The sequence below is a fragment of the Pleurodeles waltl genome, chromosome 10, assembly GCF_031143425.1.
Source record: "Pleurodeles waltl isolate 20211129_DDA chromosome 10, aPleWal1.hap1.20221129, whole genome shotgun sequence".
NCBI classification, from domain to species: Eukaryota; Metazoa; Chordata; class Amphibia; order Caudata; family Salamandridae; genus Pleurodeles; species Pleurodeles waltl.
The window spans coordinates 501,616,344-501,632,129 of NC_090449.1; the positions used below are offsets into that span (position 1 = coordinate 501,616,344).

The 15,786-nt window shown below is 44.2% G+C and overlaps 1 protein-coding gene across 3 annotated transcripts in view; it reads left to right on the forward strand.

Annotated features, from left to right (window-relative positions):
* The first annotated feature begins 7,523 nt into the window (after window positions 1-7,523).
* The window catches only part of SCAP (SREBF chaperone), a 657,412-nt gene continuing 649,149 nt past the window's right edge, over window positions 7,524-15,786 (forward strand). Inside the window, exon 1 of one of the 3 annotated variants that reach the window (XM_069210888.1) lies at window positions 7,524-7,728. The gene's annotated coding sequence lies outside the window, so the exon portion shown is untranslated. The remainder of the gene's footprint in view (window positions 7,729-15,786) is intronic. The other 2 variants (XM_069210889.1, XM_069210887.1) reach the window with 2 other exon arrangements.

The window sequence follows — 15,786 nt, forward strand, 5'->3', positions numbered from 1 at the left end:
GTATTTTCTATGTCTATTCCAGATGATCCGCTTTCTTGTCTCAGTAGTTGTGCCAGGGGTTCTATTGTCAGGACAAACAATAGGGGGGATAAAGGACATCCCTGCCTAGTGCCTCTATTTACTTGGTAAGAGTCAGATATATTCTGTCCTGTGTGTGCTCTTGCCGTTGGTTCAGCATACAAGAGACGGACCCATTTTGTATATTCCGGGGGGAACACAAATTTTTCCAGTACTGCCAGCATATAGTCCCAATGTAGAGAGTCGAAAGCCTGTCGCAGATCTAGTGAGAGACACCCCTTGTGTGGGAGTCCCTTTCTGGCCACGTCCATTACATGGTATAAGCGGCGTATATTGAGGGAGGTGCTTCTGGATGGGATGAAACCACATTGGTCCGTATGGATCAGGCCACCAATATAGCCGAGAAGTCTCTATGCTAATATTTTTGCTAAAATCTTATACTCCGAATTCAGTAAGGATAGTGGTCTGTAGGATGAAATATCAGTTGCATCCTTACCCGGTTTTAGGAGGGAGGTCACTGTTGCCTGTTTGGTAGTATCTGGGAGATGTCCCAGGGTCAGTGAGGCTTGATATAGTCGCTCCAGGTGCGGGGCAAGCTGCGCGCTGTATGTGGAGTAGAACTCGGATGGAAGCCCATCCGAGCCCGGTGCCTTGTTTCATGCCATGCTTTTAATAGTTTCACGTATCTCTCCTTGTGTTATTTGGGCGCTTAGTTTCTCTCTGGCCTCTTCGTGGAGTGTTGGGAGTTCGATATTAGCTAGAAAGGCCTCAATTTCTGCTCTCTCCATTAATGGCGAGGCGGAGTATAGGGCTGTGTAATAGCCTCGGAATGCGTTGTTGATTTCTAGTTGTGTTGTTATATTTCCTTGGTGTGGGATGTTGATGTGTATTATAGGAGTGGGGGGTGGATCATCCCTAATCAGTGGTGCCAGGAGTGCACCCGCCTTGTCTCCCTCGCTGTGTGCTCGTTCCCTATATTTAGCATAGTCGATTTTTCTCAATCTCTCAAGGAGTTGTGTGTGCTCGGTTCTTGCTTCTTGTAGGTGTTGAGCTTTGTGAGGGTGAGATATTAATTATTTTTCTAATATTCCCAGCCTGTTCTCTACCTGCTGCAGTGCTCGCACCAGTGTTTTCTGCACTCCCGATACATTACTCATTAATGTACCTCTTATCACTACTTTGAACGCTTCCCACTCTATCAGAGGGGAAGACGTCGACCCTGTGTTGTTTTTAAAAAAGTTGGTGATCGTCTGGCTCACTTCTTCTCTCAGAGGGGTGTCCTCTAGAACTGATGGCTGTAATCGCCACGTAGGGATAGGCGTGGATGATCAACCCCATAATATGGTCTATTCTAAGGGGTTGTGGTCAGAGAGCGTCTTTCCCAGGTATGTGGTCTTAGTCACTTGTGTCTGTAACGATGTTGTGCATACCATACGATCTCATTGCATGTGAACTTTATGTGGGTGGGAGTAAAAAGAGTATTTCCTCATATCAGCATTTTTGGCCCGCCATATATCTATAAGTGACCAGCCCTGTAGCCACGTTTTTTGCGCCTCTGCTTGTTTTTGGACGTTTGTCCCTGACAGTGGTGGAGTACTACGATCTAAGCCGGTATCAAGTATTGCGTTGAAGTCTCTTCCCAATACCCAGGGATTATGTGCCCATTGTAGCAGTGTCTTCGATAGGCTCTCCAGAAATGCATCCTGTCCGACATTAGGGGCGTAAATGCTACCTATAACTATGGGTTTCCCGTCTAGGTTGCCTTTAATTAGAGTGTATCTGCCTTCCACGTCTATTTTAGTATCTAGTACTTCAAAGGGTACACCAGCCCTAATCCACACAGCCGCCCCTCGTGCGAACAATGAGTATGATGTGTGTAAAAATTGTCCCCTCCATTTCTTGCGGAGTTTTGATACCTCATGGGTGGTAAGATGGGTCTCTTGTAAATAAGCAATGTGTATCTTTCGGCGATTTAACTGGGCCAGTATTCTATGTCTTTTTTGTATGGCTCCCATTCCCCTTACATTCCAAGTGACAATGTTGTACTCATGTTGTGTAGCCATTCTGGGGTGCTATCCTCTTTATCCTTCCCAGGACTTTTCATGTCTGGTGTCCCCTTTGTATTAGCATATGTGAATTGTTTGTAGATGACAACTGTGTGTAACAGTGAACAATACTAAATCTTAATTGAAATACCGGGTAGAGCACGAACCAGCTCTGCCAAACTTTTCTGAGGTTGTCTCATGTTAAGAGCTATTTGTACAACCTGGGGATTCGCCATCATAGAAGCACTAAGAGTTCAGAGAAGGCACACCAAGATGTTTTTTTTTCCTTTTAAGGTTCACGCTCGAACAACCACCAGCTGAAAATAGTATAACCTATACGGCGGTGGTGGAAATCCTCAGTACAACGGACGTCTCCATATACGGAACTGAGGAGTCATTATATAAAAATGAGACCGAGATATGCTGGTGGACCCGAAAATTAGTGCCTGACCAAACGTTGGCGGCGCCATGTCGCGTAGGCTCTCATTATCCTAATGGACTACTGGATTTTGAGCAACAAGATCGTCCACGATGTTGGGGACTGAGTCTAGCCCACGGTAGATGACGCTTGTCACTCCAAATCCGGGTTTTTCTCCGGCTAACTAGCAGTGCCTCATCTCTCCCAAATGGTAGAGACAATTGGGCAGCCGAGTGCATGACATCTTAATACTTATCAGGGAAGTCGTGGTCACTCAGGTCACAACCCGTTCTCTCATACACAGTGCGGTCTCATTTATAAATGATAAAAGGCAGTATAAGTTTTAAAGATTGGTTTAATAAAACAACGGCATTTTAGATAGCAAAGCATGAGCTGCAATAACCAGAACTACACAGCACAGTTATATGAGCATTCTGCAGGTAGACAAAGCATTCACTAGAAAGATCATTACCACAGATAAGTAACTTTTTCTACTGGTGGATACTGTTGCCTGTAGATTCCTCGCCTGTAGGATAGGTTCCAAAGCAATACAGCGCTTCAGAATCCAAGCGGTAATGCTTGGCAAAGATGTGTAGGGTTGCCAATGCAGCTACTTTGCAAATCTGCAAGAAATCCTCTGGCAAGATAGAATTGCTTGATTTAGCTCTGGTGGGTGGAATGGTGATCTATACTTAACACAGTGATTCATCTAACAGAAATGTACAAAAACACTGTCCTTTGGTGCTAACGGGGACTGAGAAAAAGAAAGTAAACTAGTCAGTTTGTTAATTGCACTATGTGTGACCAGGAAACATGGGTTCAAATCCCAGCTCACCGCATGACTGAATTGTGTGATTTAATTCACAGCAAGTTACTTCATGTGTCTAGTTTACTTGATAGTTATATTTGAGAGCACATTCAAGTAATTCAGTTCAAAATGGATCCTGTTTAAAAACGTCACTTGTATATGCTTTAATAGCCAGTAATGTTCCTTACGCCATAAAAAATAATATTGGCCATGACATAAGGGGACAGTACGTATGCCGTGTTCACTCATGGCTTTGTCGGGAGAAAGTGTTAATAAATGTTTTAAAGTTCATTTTTAGTAGCTTCCAATTCACATAAACGCCAATGCAATATTGTAATCTCATATACTAAATCGGAACACTTCCATGTGTTAAAGAACACTTTCTGCATTGTACCAGTCGTCTTCCTGTTCTTAAATTTTGTTTGTTGTGTAATTTGTATTCCAAATATTTTGAAGGTTCTGCGTGCTCTACAGCACTTAAGGATGTGTCAGGCCACTGGTTCAGGCTTGGCTTGACTGCAGAGCCATCTTAAAGATATGGACAGAGTGAAAAATTGCCCAGGGCCCAACATTTCATAGGGACCACCCCTATCCGTCCTCCAGAAGCACTACCATTGCCCCATAGCACTGGCAGAGTTTGCCAGGGTGGGAGGGTGCTCCTTATTCAACCACTTGACAGAGCCTCTTCTGTTTCTGGCCTCTCTGCTGAGACTACTTACTAGACATGCAATACTTTCCAGTACTCATGGAGGGCCTACCTGATTTTAGATATTGTCCTACCTTGGTCTTCTCTTTCTTATTTAGCTGTTCCTTAGCAATGAGCATTTCATCAGTTGCTGAGGATCTCCCATCTAATCTTGATTTGTTCCTGCTCTTGATATCTCTGTCTGGTAGTTGGGCTCCCTGTTGCAAGATAAATATAGAGTCGCTGGCACACACTCTAATGCAGCAGTCATCCCTTCTGGGTGCTACGAGACTACAGACAAGTTGTGGGTAGCTCACATCCTGACATTTCGTGTGAGACTGCCACCCACACCATCTGATCTGCCTCAGTTAAATTTTTTAGGTTTAATGCCTAGTGGCGTGTCAGGAGAGCCAGATGGGGTTATTCAACTTGCCTAAACTAGCAGAAGATGAAAAAGACACTTACCTTAATGTTTCCCAAACTGTTTGCCATGCATATTGAAATGTTTATCAAAATGTTGCTGTTGCTTTTCCTCCTGGAAAGATTGGGTATATTTGGGTAGGAGTGATGCCTTTATTATAGTGCTCAAGGACATCAATTTCCTATTGAACAAGAACATAATGTGCCATATAAATGTAGCATACCTAGAGGCAATCTCATTGACAGCACAGTGAATAAGTAATGCAGTGTAAATATAGTAAATAACTGGATCGATAAACCAGAGGGATATGACCGCTCCTCCTTTTGTTCTGAAATTCGAACCTTTGTCCTGAGTTTTGATCCCTTGTCCTGCATTTTTTACAGTCCCTTCCTGAGTTTGCTTCCATGCAAGGTGGTCACCCTAATTGGGCAGGCAACATGGATTCAGTTGTATGTACATTCTAAAACGCCTTCTAGGGCTGATGCACCCATCCAAGAGGCGGTGCCAAACATAAGGCTACAAAAGATCTTTGTACATATAAAAAACACGCTATCAGCTAGGGTGACCACCCGTCCGTAAATTTCACGGACTGTCCATAATTTCGCCTTGCTGTCCGTTGTCCGTGATGAAAGCTTTAACGGACGGCATTTGTCTGTAATTTTAGCCTTTCACCTAAAGGGCAACGGAGGCAGGGCGAAATTAGGGGCAGAGGAGTTTCCCCAGCTGGGCTGGAAGGCAGGGGGTCTCCTGTGCTCTGAGGGAGGGGCAGACAGATAAGAATAGGCCTTCTTGCCAGGGGGTCTCCTTCCCTAAAGATATGCAAATGTGGGCAACTGGTAAATCTGCAAATACAAAGGGGCTTGAAAACCTGCATTGACTTTACTAAAAGGACTCACTTGAAGTTTTCTGGTGGCAAAGATATTTCTTTCAGAGAGGTATTGTAATGGTGTTCCAAGGTGAGCTGTGGAGTGTGTGGTTTTAATGGAGTGTTATACATTTTTTTATCATTAGGTATAAACTGTATATTATTCAAATCTGTATTTGAGAAGCACTTTTTTTTCATTTAACAGAAATGTATTTGCGCATTTTGTAGCAGCCTTTATTATGATGTAATTGTATTTTTCACAGTTCTTTCAGGTACTTCGGTACCTCATAGTACTAACAAACATTGGCAAAGCTAATAGGTCTCATCTACGAAAGAATTATTGGCTTTGCTAATGTGTTTTAGCCATTAGCCATGTTATACACCAGAGTAGCTGCTGTTCAGCATGGCTTAAAGCTAGTGGCATAGTGGTGTGGAGAGGAGTAGAGTAGCATAGGAGCAGTGGCGTAGAGCCCAGTGGTGCAAAGTACAGTGCAGTGGGGTACCGTGCAGTTGTTTTGAGTGCATTAGCGTAGAGTGCAGTGGCATGGGACAGAGTAGAGTAGCATAGAGTGCAGTGGAGTAGAGTGGCATACAATAGAGTAGCAGAGAGAGCAGTAGTGTAGAGTGGTGCAGTGGCATAGATTGCAGAGTAGACTCACATTGCAGGGAGTGCATAGGTGTAGTGTAGAGTGGTGCAGAGTAGGGCAAAGTGCTGTAGAGTGGAGTGATGCAGAGTAGAGTGGCATAGAGTGCAGTGACATAGAATGCAGTAGTACATAGTACATTGGTGTATAGTACAGTGGTGGAGAGTGCAACACTGCAGAGTAGAGTGTCAGTGCAGTGATGTAGAGTGGAGTAGAGTGGCACAGAGCAGTGGCGTAGAGTACAGTGGTACAGAGTAGAGGGCAGTGGCGTACAGTGCAGTTGTTTAGAGTGCCATTGGCGCAGAGTGCAGTGAGACTACAGACAAGTTATGGGTACATCACATCCTGTCATTAGGTGTGAGACTGTCACCCACACCATCTGCCCTGCCTCTTTAAAAAAAATAGGTGGAAAGTCCATGGGCGGTTGGGGTAAGCCAGATGTTTTTGTTCAATTTGTTTAAAATTGCATAAGGTTAATTACCTTAATGTTTCCCAAACTGTTTGCCAGGGGTTTTGAAATGTTCAGAAACATAATCAAAATGTTGCTGTTACTTTCTCTTCAGGAAATATCGGGTAGATTTGGGTAGGGTGATGGCCTTGCCGTGAAGGGCATTAATTTACTACTGAACAAGGACGTAATGTGACACCTGAATGTAGCACACCAGGAGGCAATCACAAAAGGTCCACAGTGAATAAATAGTGCTATGTTAAAAAAAGAGTAAATAAATGCACTGACCACATAGTGAGGCATGGCCTCTCTTGCGTGTGTCTGTAAAACTGACGTTTGTTCTTGAATTTTTGTCCTGAATTTTGACCCTTTGTCCTGAATTTTGACCCTTTGTTCTGAAATTTTTACAGCCCTGTCCAGAATTTGCCTCAATGCCAGGTGGTCACCCTACTATCAGCTGACCACAGCAGGTCTGTGTATCTAATCAGGGTCCCTGCGAAGATGCAGAGATTTAGCCAAAATAGGTTATTTTAACCTGAGATATGTGGTTCTTGCAAGGCTGCTATATGTGTGAGACTCACTCGCAATGAGTGAGACTTGAGGTCTCGGAGCACATTTGACCACAATTCATCAGTACTGGTTCTGTGGGTGGCCAATCCAGCTCCTTTTGGCACCTCTAGGCATAAGATTCTCGTACATTCTGCATGTCTGACAACCTTAACTTCAGCAATTATAAATTGTCATATGTGTCACCCCAGTTATTTTCAAGGTCTCCAGTTGTCTTGGTTCGTGTTTTAGCATTTAAGTTCATTTCTTGTTTATCCCCCGGTGCTGTGAAAAGCGAACAGTTGGTTTAGCATAATACCATGGCGCGAAATAAAGCAATACGCTGCACGTAGGTTAGCATTCTAGTTCTTTAAACGGCTGCTGTACTAGCAGAAGCTATCTTTCTTCCAGCAGGTGGCGCTCCACACATGGTTGCCAGAAGCCGGATCTGGCCATGGCATGTCAAAGCGCGCCTGCAGCTCTGGGGACCGCGTGGACTGTCTGCATGCAGAAGCCTGACGAGCCGGCGCGCATACGGCGGGGGCGGTCACTTCCTTGACAGCCTGGCATCCTTTCCGGAGCGGCGCTGGTTTTCACTTCCGGGGTGGCCGGTCCGTTGTTTTCCGGGGTGGGTCCATCTCCTTCTAGCTAATTGCATTCTTTATAGTGGGGGCCGTCACGCAGCCCCTCCTGGGAACGTCACCAGACTGTCAGTCACTGTAAACTAGCTTTGCAATTAGCTCTCATTGCCTTCAGTTTTCCAGTCCTTCAGGTGCTGATGCAAAGTAGAAGCAATCGGATTTTTAACAGCATCAGCCGGGATCTGTTAGGTAAGTTCTGTCCTCGGGCCCCTGAAGTCTTATGATGAAGAATTGGTATGTATGTGGTCAGACCTCATAAAAGGGTAGATGTGCGGATGTAAATGTGCAAGAAAGAGGCGGGTACCGTGTGGCACACGCACTTGTGTGTTCACCCTCATTCATTGTAAAATGTTCTGTGTCTTTAGGAATTATGTCTGGCGTTCTTTTTAAACACTTGCTTCACAGAATTAAATTTATATGTTAGCAGTTTGTGAAACTGTAACTGCATGTGCTGTACTCTGCTCATGCACGACAGCCTGCGCTTTGTACAACTTTGATGTTTCCATTCATTTGATACTAAAACGTTCCTAGCAAGAAAGGCTGTAAACATATTTGTAAAGCTGATTTAAGCACCCGAAACTGATGGCCGAAAATGTATCCCTTTGATTGAGCAGTTCTCTGCTAGTTGGGAATTTTGGCTTTCAGAACGGGAATTGAGTTTCTTTCTTTCATCCCAGTGGCCTGTGACATTTATACCTACTGTGCCAAATGTGACTATGTACTGATGCGTAGTGTTTGTTTAAAGCTTTTGAGTTAACCAGGCGTTGTATTTTTTTACAGCAGTGAAGTGGACATGGTCTAAATTTATTGCATCACTCTGCCTTACTTAATACGTAATAACTATACGTTACACAGTTTTAATAATAACAGGAAGAAATAGGACATTCCTCTTTGTGTACTTGCATATATTATTTACGTCAAGGTGTGCTTTCGTGTGCCTTAGTTCTAATAATGCGTATTTAAGGACACTAAAATAATCTGCATACATAAGCAATGTAAACCATTTGCTAAGTGGGCATAAGAACCGCTCACACGCAAAACTGATAGACTATAATTGAAGCTTCTCAGGAATCTTTGGTTATTAGGAAGACTTTGCTTTTAATTTTGAAACTAGCAAATAATTTTCACTACCATAACCTATGACTGATTATTCTAACACATGTGTAATTTTTGTCTCACAATATAGGTGTACTGTTTGCATCCCGCTTTTGTGTTTATCAGGCACTTTTTGTGTAAAGGAGCTTACGGGACACATTCTATATTTATTGCATCAGTCTGCCTCATTTAATACATACTAGCATATATTATACTGTTTAATTTCATAACAATGATAAAAAGCATATTACTAAGTGTCTGCATATTTGGTTATGCCATGCTGCTATTTCGTGCACATTGCTTCCAAATACAAGATATTTATTTAGGCACACCTTGCATAGGGCAGTGGCGTGAAGCAGTGCAGAGCAAAAGTATGATGACCCAGAACCATCTCATCTCCACTATGGTAGTAATGTGATTTGACATGTGACTGAATCTGTTTTTACTACATTTGCTCCAGAAAATGTTTTTTGGACCACATTTATTTTCACTACTGTGACATATATAATCATCATGTTTTAATAACGACTACTAGGTGATTTAAGTATTGTATGACAACGGTTTTCTTTTATTGGGGATACACAATATTTCCTCTACAGGCCTGTGTAGGGGATGCATGCAGTCCCTTTAGAAATGGTCATCAATTCAGTTTGATAGCCTTGAATACTTTCTTTGCTGTTAACGATGATCTCCAGTGTTTGTCTTTTGAAAGTTTCTAGTTGGCTTATTTTACTTTTCACTCCACTGACCACATGCCTATAACATTTTATGTCCCAAACGAACTTCCAATGGTCGTGCAGAAGTGTTCCAAACCACCATGCCCATTTCCACGCTGATTTAAATCCCACAGTCCTGAATAATATTGTAGCTGTAGCCCATCGTAGGGGATAGACTTTTTGCAGATCTTGTGTCAAGATTGGACTTATGCATTGTATTTTGGGTTGTCCTCCAAGAGTTGAAAAAAACTAGTATAAACAGCTCCACTCAGAATCAAATAGGTGGAATCAATAGACCTAATGTTTCAGAATTACAGTATTTCAACTTTTTGGCATGACTACGGTACGCATTGGTACTCGTCCCACATTTCTGTATAAACCACACTATACCCCACAACGAAACCCAAACTCCACAGTTGCTTAGAAAATTATTTTGGTATGCTACAGTGCGTTGGCTTTGATTTGTATATTAGGTGCCGTCCAACATGTTATGATACTCAAGTATGCGCAGTGATGGTTAAATAATTACTGAATTTTAAGGGAGGCAAGATGGCCATTTGGATAGCCCAGTTTGTATAGCTCCTGTAAAAGTGTACTATTTCAAAACTTTCACAAATGCAGCAATCAATAGTTTTGCTGCTGTAAGCAAAATAAAAGCGCGAGGAAGGGCTACATACGTCTAAACGCAAGTGAGATTGAATGCAGAAAGGTTTCCAATCAAGAAAGTACTGCAGCAAGGTGCAGTATTACTGAAGCAACAGTTGTATGACTTCTGGGTACCTTCGCAGGAAAGGTAATTTTGGAAAAAAAGCTGAAGAATTAGAGCAGGGGCAGGGCTGGCTGCTTATTCTCCAGTCGGACTACTACTGTTGTAGGTAAAATATTTATTGACTTACACTGAATACATTTGTTCTCAAACTGCTCCCCAGGTATTCTCCCGCAGCTGCACACGTCATCATCTGGACAAACTTCTAGGTTAAGCAACAATTCAAAGTAAACCAACCATTGTTTAGTGCCTGCCATGGGTGAAAATATAGAACGTTATTTTCGAATGGAGTAATTGAAGCAGATGATCCATTCCACAGTACATATTGCTCAAATATATTATCTTCCTTCTCTGAGAACAAGCTATTGTCGTTGTTATTCATGTACCTGGAACTAGAGGCGGGAGTGAGGGGGTGTGATTTACAAACGATCTCAGTGATTTTCCTTTTTACCATTCAGCCCGTGAGGGGGAATAGGAACTTTGAGTGTTGGGGGGGGAAATAGCCCTGTTTCCCATACATTGTTTGTTATCTTTTAGTGTTTCCCATACATTGTTTGTTATATTTTAGTGTGCTCATAATTGCCTCTCAGGTTCTAACTATATGTTGCTACTATCCCTCTTCTCATCTCGTTAGCAGCACATCTTTGTATTACAACCATTTTAGAAACACCTTTTTTCCAACCAGTATTGCTGAGTCCTGTGACGTTCTTCTGTCTCACATTATTTGGTGTTTGGCTAGCACCAAGGTTGTATTTATGAACTTACTTTTCACTTTATCTTTTTCTTAGGATGGGGGAACATACCCAGAACATAGTTATCGGGTTGTGTAACTTGTCTAGCTGTGTCTCTTTCAATGTATCTTGTTATTTCTCCCAGAATGGTGCCAAATTGTGTCAGGACCGAACCAAAACAAACAAATCTGCTCCTTCCTTATGGCATCTAGGGCACTGCGTCTGGGCACCTGGAAAAAATATATTTATTTTTCTGAGCAGTAATATAGGCTGTATGTGTATAATAGAAGTCAATTGGGCATTCCGATATTCGCAAGAGGCTTTTCTAAGGACATGTTCCCACTAATCTGCCTGCCGAGATCCTCCAGCCATCTCACTCTCAGTTCATCTTTTGTCATTTTGGCTGGACTCACTAGTGCGGCACCCAAACTGATGAGCACAAGAGAGAGTGTTTTGAGATCAAGAGCAGTAGATACAACGCTTCCTACCGGAAAACTAAATTGTTGAACCACTTTATTTCCATTAAAAAAAGAACCCCAAAAATAATATCCCTTGATTAATAAATGAAAAACCATGCCATGAAGGAGTATATATGCTCCTCAGTGTCAGCAGACAATATGACGAGCTCCAGTTTGAGTTCTTTTAATTTGTGGTAGAAGCATATCACTCCAAAGGGCTTTCCATTGAGCTAACAGTTTAGGTTCCGGTTTGATCTGGTTGCTGAAAGAGAATACAAAAACATCTGCTTCTTTAGTGTAGTTCTTAATTAATGGCCTCTTTCTGGAAACAGCATTTCCCCATGTTCTTAAAGAATGTCTGCTGAACACTGTCCTGAAGTAGTAGACTCTGATGCCACCATTCTTGTTAAATTTAGGACCAGTCAGACTGTTAGAAATGGGGTCTGTAGTTGGCAGTGGTTTGCACCCTGTCCAAGTAGAGTCTCTCACTCTAGTCAGGCTAAGGGAGTCACATCACATGCTCACCCCCTTGGCCGCTTGGCACAAGCAGTTAGGCAGATCCCAGAGGCAATGTGTAAAGTACTTGTACACTCACACTGTGTAACACAGTGAAAATACCACAAAAGTACTCCACACCAGTTTAGAAAAATAGCCAATATTTATCTGCGTAAAGCGAGACAAAAGCAACACAATCCAACATACACAAGCAAAGATATCACTTTTAAAAGATTAAATGTCACTGTAGTTCCTTGAAATCATTGAAGCGCTTGACTGGGGCAAAGTATCTGAGATGAGTAAAAAACAAAGATGGTGCGGGCTGCCGAGGAAGTGATGTGTCATAAGAGCTGGAGATGCGTCACTTTCGTACTGTTGCAGAGGAGATGATGCATCGGTTCCTTACTACTACTGAGGAGGTGATTCCTCATTTGCGGCACAAAGCATTGGTTCCTTACTGTGGTGTCAATGAAAAAAATGGAGCTGAGGGACGATGCTTTGGTGATGCGTCGAAAGTCAAACAGTGGTGCGTCGATCTCACAGCAATGAAGCAGGTGCTGAGTCAGGGTGGTGCATCACAGACTTCAGTGATGAGGTGCTTGAAACTCATGCATTGGTGGTTCTTCTGATGGGCTGTGACAGACCGCTGGGGCCATGCATTGAAAACCGTGGTCGTTGCTTCAAGCAGGGACCACTCTCTGTTGCAGGTAGCAGTGATTTGTTGAATTCTTGTGTCGGGTCAGAATGACAGCGAGTCGATGCATGCATTTTCTTCTTTCAGCACCAAAAACCTCCTTCAAGGGCTCAGAACTGGATTTGGCACCAGTTGACAGGACAGGGTTCTCAGCAGAGGAGCCCAGGTGCTGGCAGAAGTCTTTGTTGTCCCTGAGACGTCTTAACAAGAGGCAAGCTCAACTCAAGCCCTTGGAAAGCAGGGTGAAGAAAGCAAATTACAGTTCTTTAATAACAGAAGCATCAAGCAGCAGACCAGCTCAACAAAGCAACAGCCAGAGTAGCAGTCCCTCCTGCAGCACCCAGCTCTTCTTCCTGGTAGAATGTTGTCAGTCCAGAAGTGTTCTAACTATCTGGGGGTCAGAAGTCCAGTACTTATACTCATTTCTGTCTTTGAAGTAGGCAAACTTCAAAGAGAAATCTTTGCAGTGCACAAGACCCAGCCTTTCCTGCCCTGGCCCCAGACACACTCCGGGGGTTTAGAGATTGCTTGGTGTAAGGACAGGCTTAGCCCTATTCGGGTGCAAGTGTTAGCTCCTTCCACCACTCTAGCTCGGGAAGACCCATCAGGACATGAGGGGTACACCTTGGCTCCCTTTGTGTGACTGTCTAGAGTGAATTCACAGACAGCCTCACTGTCATCCTGACGAGGCGTGTATTCCACAGACAGGCAGACGCACATAATGGTTAAGCAAGAAAATGGCTACTTCCTAAAAGTGGCATTTTTCAAACTTAGAATTTAAAAACTAACTTCAATAGAAGATGTATTTTTAAATTGATAGTTCAGAGACCCCCAAACACCATCCCAGTCTGCTCCCAATGGGAAATTACATTTAAAAGATATTTCAAGGCACTCTCTATGTTACCCTATGAGAGAGATAGTCCTTGCAATAGTGAAAAACGAATTTAGCAGCATTTCACTATCAGGACACGTAAAACACACCAGTACGTGTCTTACCTTTACCTTTTAATTACACTGCACCCTGCCCAAGGGGCTGCCTTGGGCCTACTTTAGGGGTGACTTACATGTAGTAAAAGGGAAGGTTTGGGCCTGGCAAGTGGGTGCACTTGCCAAGTCGAAATGGCAGTTTAAAACTGCACACACAGACACTGCAGTGTCCGGTCTGAGACATGTTTACAGGGCTACTAATGTGGCTGGTACAATCGGTGCTGCATGGCCACTAGTAGCATTTGATTTACAAGCCCTGGGCACACCTGGTGCACTTTACTAGGGATTTACTAGTAAATCAAATATGCCAATCATAGATAAACCAATCACCAGTACATTCTAGACATAGAGCATATGCACTTTAGGACTGTTTAGCAGTGGTAAAATGCCCAGAGTCCTAAAGCTAATAAAACAGATATAGGAAGAAGGAGGCAAAAAGTTTGGGGATAATGCTGCAAAAATGGCCAGGTCCAGCACAACCCTCTTCCAGCCTAAAGTCAGGGTAGACCAATCAATACCTTGATGGACTTCCCTGCTTAGGGCAATAGAACATGGACCCTGGCCTGCAACAGCCGGGGCGCGTTCTAGGTTTATGCCTTTCTGAAACCATTCCTCTGTCCATAATCTCAGGGCCCAATAAGCTAACCCATGGGTAATCTTTCTTCTTGCCTGCGGACTCATCTGTGCAGCACCTATTCTTACCATAGTCAGTACTACCATGGCCAACGTAGTAGTGTGGCCCATTCCACCCCCGGGGTGTGACTCCTGTCTCCAACTCAAGGGCAACTCTGTCGACAAGGACAGCAACCCACAGTGGCCACTTACAACTGTCAATGAAAAGAGCCAAGCATCAGCACTTCTAGGCCTCTTAAAGGCTGTGATTTCTAAGCATGGGGGGGCGTTAGCCCCAGGTGACTGGCAACCTTTGTCCACTTTCCCTCTCACCTCACCCCTCCATTCGGACGTCTGCACCCTCCTCTCTGGAGTAGTGCTACCAGACACCAGAACTGGTAGGATACTTGTGACAGCCTCCCCCCAAGTTCTCCTGACACTATGGGACTCCCCTCGGCGGGTGGTCTCCAGGTACAGACCAGGTCCCCCTGCCTGTGCCCCCTCTGAGCCACCCAAGCACTGGGGCTGAAGATAAGCCACCTGGGGCCTTGGTCCACTCCCACCCCTTTGCCTACTCTTGGTAAGGACTTGGGACCCTTCTCCCTCTTCCTCCCCCTTCTATACTGGGACCTGTCTGGTCACTGTCACCCTTGCCCTCACTCTGAAGGAGAAATGAGCCATCCTCCTTGGAAAAACTCTCCAGTGCCATCCCAGACACTCTGGCACTCACCCAAAGGCTTTCCTCTAGTGCAAGCTCCCTGGGGTCAGAGAACTCACACTCCACCAGGTGTTGCATAGCTCTGGAAAACTGTGAATGAACATATGCTCTCCAGTAATACAATTGTACAGCTTAACCTTACTACCCTTCACTGAGCCATCCAGTGCTTTGAAAAACTATCCCACATCATCTGACTGCCCTCCAAACTCAGCCTACCCTCCTCTGGGTGACTCCATACTCCTTAACCAGGGCTTCCTCTGTGGGTTAACACCTCTCCCTGTCACTTCCTTTTGGAGGCAGTAGAGTGTCCCTCCCACCAAGAGGAAGATGACTCCCCATGCCAGTTCCAGAAAACACCTCAGGGACTCTGCGCACCTCTGGAGCTACCTCAGATGCCGGAGTCCATTGGTATATGTCACCCCTCTCCTTAGAAACCAAGTCTCTGGGTATGTGGACCTTTTCTTCATTACTGGATGTGGTACATTTGCTGCCACCATATGAGCAGAACTTGGCCCTCTTGGCTTCCAGCTTCATCATACTGGGCTCCTGAGCTAAAATAGCGTTTTTCCTCCTCGAGGGCCAGTCTCATTCCCTCCAAAGCTTTTTCTCTCTCCTGCTTTACCAGCTGCAACTTGAGTTTCATGGCTCTTTGCCTATTTTCCAGCTTCCCTAGAGAGGAATCCCTGCTGCCAGCTCTGGAGGGAGCTCTTCCACCATTGTGGCCCCCCACCCCACATGCAATGCTGATTCCTCCAGCCATCCCAGGTGCAGACTTTGTTCCTCCTCCTCCACAACATAATTCCCATCCTCTGTATGCTTACCAGCCTCCGTGACTGCCAGCCGGGCCCTTGGTGCCTTTTGCAGCTCCTCCTTCCTAGTGAGGCTTGTAAAAGGACTTTTGAACTTCCTGCACAACTTTTTGAGCTGAGGCACCGTATAGGTTTCCAACCTCTGCTGCTCAAAGTACCAGATTTG